Source organism: Hemiscyllium ocellatum, chromosome 20 (assembly GCF_020745735.1).
Source record: "Hemiscyllium ocellatum isolate sHemOce1 chromosome 20, sHemOce1.pat.X.cur, whole genome shotgun sequence".
In the NCBI taxonomy this organism is placed as follows: Eukaryota; Metazoa; Chordata; class Chondrichthyes; order Orectolobiformes; family Hemiscylliidae; genus Hemiscyllium; species Hemiscyllium ocellatum.
The window spans coordinates 35,931,672-35,944,262 of record NC_083420.1 but is presented as its reverse complement, the minus strand read 5'-3'; the positions used below and the strand labels follow the sequence as shown (position 1 = coordinate 35,944,262).

Genomic DNA, 12,591 nt, shown 5'->3' with positions numbered 1-12,591 from the left:
GCTATCACTGGGGAAGGAGGGAATTATTAAGATTTTCAAATGCATCAGGACAGCGAGGTGGCCAGTTTCACCTGTGACTCAGGATTGTCTGGTTACTAGTTTTGATGGTTCACTTGATAGCTTTAAACACGGGATCATGCATCCTGCTTGCCTCAAATTCCCCTGGTTAGGAGAGAGCTTGTCTGTCACTAGTTTATCGAGACTTCAGGGCATCTGACACTGCTCTTGTCAGATGCCCCGCTGAATTCTCTTGACTAGCTTAGTGCAGTATTTTGTCTTTGTTTCGGGAACTTCGGAATATTGGCTACCCTCAGTAACAAGCATCAAGAAAACAGAAGTTTTGTACATCTCTTTGCTGTTTGTGGGATATCGTGTTCAGATTGGTTGCAACATTTGTCTAGCGCTCAGTCTTGATTGAACTTTGGAAGTATGGGGAAATTTTGAGGATGTGATTAGCACTCTAAATCTGAATTTCTTTCATGCTAAAAGCTTAGGATTGACCCCTCCCACACATGCGCACGTACATTCTCAATAGCTAGTCTTGATTGAAAAAGCTACTTTGATTTCAAAGCATTGCTTACTTCGACAGTATTAATTTTATACTCTAGATTTTATTCATCTAGAGTATGTTGGGGGAATGGAGGACATCTCCATTTCCACAGTTTTCTTCTGAATCCAGAACTTCCTCTGTCAGGAAGACTGCAATACTTCCCGTATGTTCCAGATGTGTGTAATACCCTCTTTGAACAGGTTGATTTGAAAATATCTGTAATATGTGGCTTGGGGTGATCAAACTTTGCAAACTTTCCATTTGAGATTGCATATGGCAGAATGTTTTCTGTGATCAATGGAAGTGACTTCTTCTGAAAATTCTTTGAACATGTTGTCTCCTATTATGCCCATCTTTCCTGGAACTCCAGATTTGAATCCCTGAATCAGATTTTCTCCCTTGTGACAGTGTGGAAATATGTGGTGTGGATGGTCATTATCAAAGTCCTATAATAGAGTCATACAGCACAGAAACGACCCTTCGGTCCAATCAGTCCATGCTGACCACAATCCCAAACTAAACCTGTCCCACTGACCTGTGATTGGCCCATATCCCTCCAAACATTTCTTATTCATGTACTTATCCAAATATCTTGTAAAAATTGTAACTGCATTTGCATCCACCACTTCCTCTGGAAGTTCGTTCCACACACACCACTCTGTGTAAAAAAAACCCTTCATGTTTTTTTAAAATCTTTCTCTTCTCTCAGAAAAAAATTGTGTCCTAGCCTTGACATTCCCCTCCCTAGGGAAAAGACCCTTGCTATTCAGCTTATCTGTGCCCCTCATCATCTTATAAGCCCCAATAAGGTTACCCCTCAACCTCCTCCACTGCAGTGAAAAAGGTCCCAGCTTCTCCTTATACTTCAAACCCTGCATTCCTGGCAGCGTCCTGGTAAATCATTTCTAAAGTGGTAAATTAACCATCTCATCCTTGTCGATTCATCTGCAACCTTTAAGATTGCTGATCACATTATGTTCCTTTGACACTGCCTTGCTGGTTCCATTCTTACTTTGGCTACAATTAGATAGTTATTAAATTACAATGGCTTCCTTTCCCATTCCCATAGCATTCCTTCTGGTATTACCCAGTTTTCTATCTTTGACCCCCTTCTGTTTCCCCTCTACATAGTGATATCACCAGAATGTGAATTCAGTTCTACATGTACACTGACATCCAGTTCTACCTCCATTACAACCTCTCTCAACCTTTCCTGTTTCTTTGGTTTGCCGTGCAACATAAGTGCTGATTGTTTAGAAGATCAATGTAACGAAGCAATGGGAAACCATTTTTTGGTTGCATCTGTAAACTTTATTCCCTAACTGCCCGACTCTATCTTGCTTATTTGCAGGAAAAACTAAATTAGGTACTTTTTTCCGAGAGGATCTTCAGGGCAAGTACTTGCACTGTAACTAAGACTGGCTATTTCCACTTAGATAATCTGTCCAACTTTGCCCGATCTCAGTTTACCTGCTACTGATACCCTCATTAAAGTCAAAGACTTCACTATTCTAGTGCACACCTGGCTGGCCTTCCATCGTCCTCCATACTCACTGAACATAAACTCATTCAAAGGTTTGTTGCCCATGTAGCAATGTGTGCCAATTCTTATTTAACCATCACTCTCTTGTGTTCACTGACCTACATTGAGGCTTTGCCAGAATAGGAATCAATGTTATAATTCTCATGTTCCATGACCTTGATCCCTCCCTTTCTCTGTAACCCTCTGAGATCTCTTGGCTCCTTTGAACTCTATTATGTGTTCTCCGATTTAATTGCTTTACCATTAATTATTGCTGCTTCAGCTGCCTTGCCAGTTACCTTAAACCACTCGTTCCTTCAAGACACTAGGCAAAAAAAATCTTTTGGTCATCCAATCAAATATTTTGCATGGCTTTGCATCACGGTTTTGTTTGACACTCCTGAGAGGTGACTTGAGATGTTTAAGTTTATTAAATGTGCTAGTTAACTGCAAGTTGTTGTGGAATACGTGAGTCTCTTTGTCTGTAGTTTTCCCGTGGGTTGTAAAATTTCCTTGGGAATTGTGTAATGTCACAAAACTGCAGCAGTAATCAAGTATTCGTATACACCTTCGCAGCTTGATGATTACGTAATGTTATTCTCAGCATCTTTTCACTGTAACTGATGATGAATTCCATTCTGGCAAAGGCTCAATGTAGGTCAGTGAGCACAAGAGTGATGGTTAAGTAGGAGTTGGTACACTTCGTGGTGCGTGTGGCAAACCTTTGAATGAGTTCATGTATAAGGACTATGAAAGAAGGAAGGCAAACCAGGAGTACAAATCTATGGGTATTACAGAGATGAATGTGATTGGGATTAAATAGCACCTATTCCACAAAAGAACAACCTGTCACTGTGCTTAAATTGCACATGTAATCTGCTTGCTGTACTGATTGTCAAGTCATTTTATTTAAAGTTCTTGTATTTTATTGCTATGTGGTCTCAGGTTGAGAGCAAATCTACAGTTTGAGTAGAGGGTGCTGAATTTCAGCAGCATAACTGTGTGTTATAAAAATATTTTTTGTTCTTGAGAGGGTACAGAGCTGAGCAACCAGGAAGTATCCACCTAAAGGAAATTTATGTTGACGGACAACTAAGGGGAAAGTAAAATTTCACTCAATAATAATGAGGTGAGTGGGGGTTGCTTGCTGAGGTATTGTCAATCCAAGGGTCACCATCCTCTTGGCTGTATATTCTGTATCAGCAACCTGATTTAAAGATTGCAGTTCATTTTTGTGTGAATCTGTTCCACAAATCAGCTGATATGTCTTCAGGAGTGACAGGGAGGAGGAGGTTTTTTTTATCTGATATCCATTCCTCTCTTTGTTTTTCAATGTTGCAAGTAGTTTGTTAAATAACCTGTTTGCAACATTATACTGAATACTGTGGGTGATCACAATCACCTTTGTCTCCTAGTCTGCAATTATATGATTTTCAGTTTTGTCAGTCCCTCAAATTAGAATTTACCAGCAACATCCAGAAAAGTAGGAAAATGATTTATAAGAGGAAGCATTGACCTGGTAGGATTATTAGATCAGAGATACAGGAAATGTACTGGGAACTTGAGTTTGAGAACTGCCATGGTAGATGGTGGAATTTGAATTCAAGAAAAATATCAGGAATTAAGAGTATCATAATGACCATGCAACTAATGTTGACTGTTGGAAAAACCCATTTGGTTCACCCTCTTTTAGGTGAGGAAATCAACTGTCCTTGTTTTTGTCTGGTCGATGTGTGATGGATCTAATTGAATAGTGATTATAATTTTGCTAGGGCACCTTGATGTCAAGGGCAGTTGACTTCACTTCCCCTGTCCATGTTTAGACCAAGGCTGAAATGAATGGTACTGGCACAACACAAAATGCACATCAGTGAGCCGATTATTGCTAAACAAGTGCTGGTTGATAGCATTGCTTTGGAGAAAGTGAGGATTGCAGATGCTGGAGATCAGAGCTGAAAAATGTGTTGCTGGAAAAGCACAGCAGGTCAGGCAGCATCCAAGGAGCAGGAGAATCGACATTTCGGGCATAAACTGAAGAAGGGCTTATGCCTGAAATTTCGATAGCATTGCTTTGCCAATCATTGAAAGTAAACTGATGAGGCAGTAATTAGCTGGGTTGGATTTGTCCTGCTTTTTGTGCATAGGACAAACCTGGGCAATTTTCCACATTTTGCAGGGTAGATGCCAGTATTCTAGCTAGTGGAACAGATGGCTGGAGGTATTCAGGAGCACAAGTCTTCAGTACTGTGTAATATTTGAAAAGATTTATAGCTCAGGTTGTAAGTTTGTTCGCTTAGCTGAAAGGTTTGTTTTCAGATGTTTCGTCACCATGCTAGGTAACATCAGTGAGCCTCCGGTGAAGCGCTGGTGTTATGTCCAGCTTTCTATTTGTGTGTCTTGGTCTCTTAAGGTGGGTGATATCATTTCTAGTTCTTTTTCTCAGAAGTTGGTAAATGGGGTCCAAATCGGTGTGTTTATTGATGGAGTTCTGGTTTGAATGCCAGGCCCCTTGGAATTGCCATACGTGTCTCTGTTTAGCCTGTCCTCGGATAGTTACATTATCCCATTTGAAGTGGTATCCTTCTTTGTCTGTGTGTAAGGATACTAATGATAGTGGGTCATATCTTTTGGTGGCTAGCTGGTGTTCGTGTGTAACGCTTTCCTGCAAGCGCTGGTCTGAAGTTCTCCATTAACTGTTTGTTCCATGTTGACCTGTAGGAAGGAGAGTCTGTTGTTCTCTTTTGTGAAATTTATGTCAGTAAGGATGTTGTTGATATTGTGGGTTTCCTCTAATTTGTTATGTGGATGACACCTTTGTCATCACAAAATGGAACAAATTAGCGGAAACCTACAATATCAACAATATCCTTACTGGCATAAAATTCACAAGAGGAGGAGAGCAACAGCAGACTCCCCTTCCTAGATGTCACAGTGAAGAACTTCAGACGAGCATTTACAGGAAAGCAACACACACAGACCAGATACTTAATTACAGAAGCAATTGTCTCATCACACACAAACTGAACTGCATCCGGACATTATTTAAAAGGGCCACAATACATTGCAGTACCCAGGAACTACGAGCAGCAGAAGAAAACTACTATACAGCGTATTCAAGAAGAACGGGTTCCCAACAAACACCAGTCTGCCAATTCCTAATGCTCGAAGGGCAGAATGACCTACTCCTGCACCAATTGTCTAATCAAGCCCAAACAAGCAGACACAACATGCCCAAAAACTCCAGTCACATTACCTTACATCAAAGGCTTCTTGGAAATGACTACCAGACTACTCAGACCCCTTGGCATAATGGTATCCCTCAAACCTACCAACACACTTAAAAAGTGGCTGTTGAGCCTAAAGGACACTAAAGAAACAACTAGCAAAACGAATGTCGTTTACAAAATACCATGCAATGTCTGTAACCACCACTACATTAGACAGGCAGAAAACTAGCCACCAGGATACACAAACACCTTTCAGCTCATTGAACAAATTTACAACTTCTTCAGTACTGTTGCTAGAATTTTGCCAGGGCGCACACAATTCATAGTATCCCCTGCCTTCAGTTGTTGCTTGATATCATATCACATCCAGAAATTGAATTGGCTGAAGATTAGCACCTGTGCTGCTGGGGACCTCCTGAGAAAACAGAAAGAGATTATCTATTTGACACTTTTGGCTGAAGATTATTTTTGGCAAATGCTTGAGCCTTATTTTTTTCACTGTGCAGGGCTTCCCCATTATCGAGGATGAGATATTTATGAAGCCACTTCCTGCAGTGAGTTGTATCATTGTCCACCACCAATCATGACTGGATGCAGTAAAGCTGCAGAGCTTGGATCTGATCATTTGGTTGCAAAATTGCTTAGCTTTACGTCATTGCTGTTTATGCTGTTTGGTACACAAGTAGTTATGTGGTGTAGCTTCACCATGTTGATGCCTCATTTTTAGGTATGGCTAGCATTTCTGGCATGCCCTTATGTGTTCTTCTTTGAACCAGGGTTAATCTTTGGTTTCATGATGATGGTGGAGTGGGGTATTTCATGGGCCAAGAGGTTGCAGATTACATTGAAGTTCAGTTTAGCTGCTGATAACTTCGTGCTTCATCGATGTTTAGTCTGAATTGCTAGAGCTATTCAAAATCTATCCCATTTAGTATAGTGTTGATGCCACATGATGCTCCATGTGGAGATTGTGCCTCACCTCTGCAAAGGCTATTTACAGTGGTTACTCCTGCAGAAATGGTCATGGAAAGGTGCATTTGTGATAGGCAGATTGGTGATGACAAAGTAAAGTATGTTTTTCATTTTTGATTCTCTCACCGCTATTCACAGATTGTGTCTAACAGCTTTGTCCTTTAGGCCTTGACCATCTTGGTATCTAATGGTGCTGCTAAGTGATGAACTCTGAAGTCACCCAACCAGGGTACGTTCTGTGCCCTTGCCATACCCTCTGTACTTCCAAGTGATTTTTAATATCTCACTAGCTGGTTAGTAATCAGTAGAAGACTTCCTTATGCATGTTTGATTTGATGGCATGCGACTTCATGGGATCCAGAGTCATTGTTGAGGATTTTTGACTGCATGCCACTATACTATTCTGTCTGTCTGTCTGTGTCTCTCTTTGTATGTGTGTCTGTCTCTTTGTCTCTGTTTCATCTTTTCAGATTTTTCCCCCGGTCAATATTTATAGTGGATTTCATTTATGTTAACAATCTTGAATGTATTATCTGTCATGCACTCTTTTCTGCTTTATTTTTCTCTCTGTTGTCATGCAAGGAGCTTTTATTTTTTGCTGCCCAAATTTATTTTACCCCTTTTACCTGAACAATTACCTCTTTAAGGCATTCCATTGTTTTGTTGCAATTTAACCCACCAATTATTCCAATTTGTCCAGACCTGATCTCAGCCCACTGAAATTGATTTCCCTCCACTTAAGTACTCTATTCACTTTCTTTTCTCATAGCTAACATAAAACATACGATCTGCTGTGATCACTGTTCCCTAGCTGTAGTCTCGTCCACTTAGCCCCTCTTGCTCCCTTGAATCAGATGCAGCACTAATTCTTTCCTTGCTGGCGTTTAGAAAATTGTCCCGAATGCTGTAGAAACTATTGCCCACTCTCTGTCTTTTTACATCATTATTATTCCAGTGTTATTAGAAAGATTAAACATACTCCTCCCTGATTTTCACTACTGTATATAGTTTTTGCATCTCTAATTTCATTAAATTTGCTCTTGTGTATCTCTTCCCTGTTCTCCCACCGTCAAAAATATTGGTGGCCTTTCCTGCTAATTAGTAGCTAGTGTTGTACAAATCCTGATGTTTGTTGGAAAGTAGCATTGGACCTTTGTCATGTAGCTGTGTTGTGAAGGTATTGAGCCCATCGACCATGTCGTGAGTAAGATTTACGGGTTTGATTGAGTTAGTCTGATCTTAGCTCAGTAGATTGAGGCATTTAAAGTTTGCCTTAGCTGGCTGAGTTGCTTTATTTGTTGCTCCTGGTCAGTGTCCAGTTACCATTTCTGGCTGTGCACAGGAGGGCTTCAGATGGAGGACAGGATTTGAGTGTCGCTTGGGTCACTTATTTTGTCAGTGCTCACCATCTGCCTTTGCCATGGAAATTGGTAGAAACTGGGGTGTTCCCAGGAGGTTGTATTTCAGTAATGAGTTGGATCCATTGGGAGAGGGAAGAAGACAACAAGGAAAAAGGAAACAAACTGTTCTCACCTTCCAAGCAGGACTGCTCTCTGGTGTTTATTGTAGTTAAACTGATGATTTAAGATTGCAGTTAACTTTTTTTTGGTGTAATTTGGAAAAGAAGCACTTGGTTTTAAGGTATTAGTTTTCATATGAAGCTGAAGTGTGTATAAATCCTGAAGGTAGTGAAGCACAGCCTAAGAGAACATGGCATAAAAGGGTAATAGGGGTGTTCATCAATGATAAGATCTTTGGCTATAGATTATTCAATGAAAACCACGGTTGATTCTTTAGTCACCTGTGGAACCCCATGGAGATTGGTTTGGTTCGGGGTCCATTCACTGGAGAAACCTATATAATTCTAACAGGACCAGGCAAGATTTGAAGTTGTTGGGTGGTCAGAGTTAAAAAAATTGCACAACAGCAGGTTATAGTCCAACAGGTTTATTTGGAAGCACTCCCTTTTGAAGGTGAAGGAACAGCGCTTCGAAAGCTAGTGCTTCCAAATAAATCTGTTGGACTATAACCTGGTTTTGTGCGATTTTTAATTCTGACCAGGCAAAGTAGTCACAGGATGTTGCTGATGACTGGGGAGTCCAGAAGCAGAGGTCACAATCTAAGGATATGGGGTAGGTCATTTAGGACTGGGATTAGGAGAAACTTCTTCTAGAGGGTGGTGAGCCTGTGGAATTCCACAGAAATGGTTGACGCTAAAACCATTGAATGTTTTCAGGAAGGAAATAGCTATGGTTCTTGGGGCTAAAGGGAGCAAAGATTATGGAGTGAAAGTGATACAGGGTACCCAGCCATTGAATGATGGGGCAAATGAGTTACAATCTACAACTTCGGAGAATGAAAACCCTACAAAATTTGCTGACTTGTATTGGGGTTTGATTCCTTTGGTATTGCCTATCCCACCAAATTTCACCAAAGTTATTTTATGCACACCTGGACTCTAGACATTGTTTTGACTGATTTAGTCCTATAATTGTTGGAGCAGACATCAACCCTGTCCTCACCCACTTAATATCGGTACAGGGGTTTTGAAATGTGTATTTTAAAAGCCACAGTATGCAAAGCGAAAAGAATTGCACCATTCAGGATTAATTGAAAGTCTTGAAGTGAATCTTACTCTCAACATTTTAAGAATGTACATCTTCAATTCCCTGAATCTGTGCTCTGAAAACTGGGTGTATGTAGGCAGGATGAATTTCAAGATTCTGAAAATGATTTGGATTTGTTCAATTGTCAATATCAACTATAGAGGAACCTCGATTATCCGGCATTCAATTATCTGAATATTGGATTATTTTGCAAGATTGCAAGGTCCCGATGCTTGGTTAAACTATGTTATCTAACATTTGATTGTCCAAACGAAATATGCCCCAGCCGTGTCCTTTGGATGATCGAGGTTCCTCTGTAATAAGTTTTTTTAAAGAAGTTCAATTTTGTACCTCTTGCAAACTTGACAGCGTAAAGAAGGCTGACAGCTGATTGCATTACTTCTCGGTGTAATCTACTTACTGGAAAAATGTTTCTGCTAATGGCCTTTAGCTGAGGAACGTAGCGGGCCAATCTCAATTCCTGACATCACAGCTATTACCGAAATGTCTTGGCTGGAAGGTTATAAGTGCATTTGCAACATTATCAAAGTGACTGGACGTCAAAGTATGCAGTTGGCTGTAAAGCATTTGTGGAATATCCTGTGATTGGGAAAGTTTTGATAGAAATGCAGCATTTTTAAATACTAAACCTGCACCCCTGAAGCGTGCGTGTACGCAAAAGATTCACATACAGATGCCTTTTCATTTCCTTCCCACCTTCACAAGCTTCATTGTGTTGTTAGCCTCCTTTGGGTCTATTGGTGACTGATCAGAACATTGAGAATAATCTTTATTGGGTGATAAAGTTGTACAGTATGGAAACAGACCCTTCGGTCCAACTTGTCCATGCTGATCAGATATCCTAAATGAATTTGCGAGCATTTGGCCCATATCCCTCTAAACCCTTTCTATTCATATATCCATCCAAATGCCTTTTGAATATTGTAATTGTACGAACCTCTACCACTTCCTCTGGCAGCTCATTCCATACACGCACCACCCTTTGCTTGGAAATGTTGCCCCGTAGGTCCCTTTTATATCTTTTCCCCTCACCCTACATCTACGGCCTCTAGTTCTGGACACTCCCACCCCAGGGAAGACTTTGTCCATTTATCTTATCCATGCCCGTCATGATTTTATAAACCACTAATTAGGTCACCCCTCAGCCTTCGACGTTCCAGGGAAAACAGTCTCTCCCGATAGCTCAAACCATCCAACCCTGGCAACATCCTTGGAAATCTTTTCTGAATCCTTTCAAGTTTCACAACATCCTTCTGATAGGAAGGAGACCAGAATTGCACGCAATATTCCAAAAGTAGCCTAACCAATGTCCTGTACACCTGCAACATGACCTCCCAACTCCTGTACTCAGTGCTCTGACCAGTAAAGGAAAGCATACCAAATGGTGCCTTCACTATCCTATCTACCTGCGACTCCACTTTCAAGGAGCTATGAACCTGCACTCCAAGGTCTCTTTGTTCAGCAACGTTCCCTGGGACGTTACCATTAAGTGTATAAGTCCTGCTAAGATTTGCTTTCCCAAAATGCAGCACCTTGCATTTATCTAAATTAAATTCCATCTGCCACTTCTCAGCCCATTGACTCATTTGATCAAGATCCTGTTGTGATCTGAGGTAACCTCCATCACTGTCCACTATACTTCCTATGCTCACATCCAACTCATTTATATAAATGATAAAGTAGTGGGCCCAGCACCGATCCTTGTGGCACTCCACTGGTCACAGGCCTCCAATCTGAAAAACAACCCTCGACCACCACCCTCTGTCTTCTATCGTTGAGCCAGTTCTGTATCCAACTGGCTCCTTCTCCCTATATGCCATGATATCTAATCTTGCTAACCAGTATCCCATGGTGAACCTTGCTGAACACCTTACTGAAGTCCGTATAGATCATGTCCACTGCTCTGCCCTCATCAATCCTCTTTGTCACGTTTTCAAAAAACTCAAATCGCATTTGTGAGACATAATTTCTCACACACAAAGCTATGTTGACTATCCCTAAACAATCCATCCTGTCCCTTAGGATTCCCTCCAACAACTTGCCCACCACCGATGTCAGGCTCACCGGTCTATAGTTCCCTGGTTTGTCCTTACTACCTCTTTTAAATAATTGTACCATGTTAGTCAACCTCCCATCTTCTGGCACTTCACCTGTGCAAGGGGCCCAGCAATCACTTCCCTAGCTTTCCACAGCCTTCTAGGATACACCTGATCAGGTCCTGCGGATTTATCCACCTTTATTCATTTCAAGACATCCAGCACTTCCTCCTCTGTAATATGGACATTTTTCAAGCTGTCACCATCTATTTCCCTACATTGTATATCTTCCATGTCCTTCTCCATAGTGAACACTGATATAACATACTTGTTTATTATCTCCTCCAACTCCTGCAGCTCCACCCAAAGGCTACCTTGCTGATCTTTGAGGGGCCCTATTCTCTCCCTAGTTACCCTTTTGTCCTTAATGTATTTGTAAAAGCCCTTTGGCTTCTCCTTAACCCTATTTGCCAAAGCTATCGCATGTCTCCTTTTTGCCCTCCTAATTTCCTTCTTAAGTATACTCCTACTGCCTTTACACTCTTCTAAGGATTCACTCGATCTCTCCTGTCTATATTTGACATATGCTTCCTTCTTTTTCATAACCAAACCCTCAATTTCTGTTGTCGTCCAGCATTCCCTATACCTACCAGCCTTTCCTTTCAACCTGACAGGAATATACTGTCTCTGGATTCTCGTTATCTCATTTCTGAGGGTTTCCCATTTTCCAGCTATCCCTTTACCTGCGAGCATCTGCGGCCAATCAACTTTTGAAAGTTCTTTGCCTAATACTGTCAAAATTAACCTTCCTCCAATTTAGAACTTCAATTTTTAGATCTGGTCTGTTCTTTTCCATCACTACTTTAAAACTAATAGAATTATGGTAGTTTGCCCCAAAGTGCTCCCCCACTGACACCTCAGTCACCTGCCCTGATAACTGAGATCTCCTTACAAATCTGTTTCTCAATTTCCCTCTGACAGGGGGTCTATAATACCATCCCAATAAGGTGATCATCCCTTTCGTATTTCTCAGTTACATCCAGGGAAGTTTTTTGGATGGATTTCTGGGAGTATCCTCCCTAAGTATAGCTGTAATGCTATCCCTTACCAAAAACACCACTCCCTCTCCTCTCTTGCCTCCCATTCTATCCTTCCTGTAGCATTTGTATCCTGGAACATTAAGCTGCCGGACCTTTCTATCCCTGAGCTACGTTTCTGTAATTGCTATATCAGTCGTTGTGCAAAAGTATTTTTCCTCATCACGTCATTCGTTTATCGGGCCATTTGTTTTCCCTGGAGTGTCAGAGGTTGAGGGTGACCTTCTAGAGGGTTACCAAATCATGAGGGACATAGGTAGGGTGAATAGTTAAGTCTTTTTCCCCAGGGTAGGGAGAGCTCAAAACTAGAGGGCATAGATTTAGGGTGAGAGGGGAAAGATGTAAAAGTGACCTGAGGGGCAACCTTTTCACGAGGGTAGTGCGTGTATGGAAGCAGCTGCCAGAGGAAATGGTGGAGGCTGGTACTGTTACAACATTTAAAAGGAATCTGGGGACATGAATAGGAATGGTTAAAATGGATATGGACCAAACTCTCTATAATAGGACTAAATCAGTTTAGGATATCTGGCTTGTATGGATGAGTTGGACTAAAAGATCCG

At 41.2% G+C, this 12,591-nt stretch overlaps 1 protein-coding gene across 2 annotated transcripts in view; it reads left to right on the top strand.

Moving 5' to 3' along the window:
* usp31 (ubiquitin specific peptidase 31) overlaps positions 1-12,591 on the top strand; it is a 133,484-nt gene that overhangs the window by 1,181 nt on the left and 119,712 nt on the right. The gene's annotated exons all lie outside the window — the stretch shown is intronic.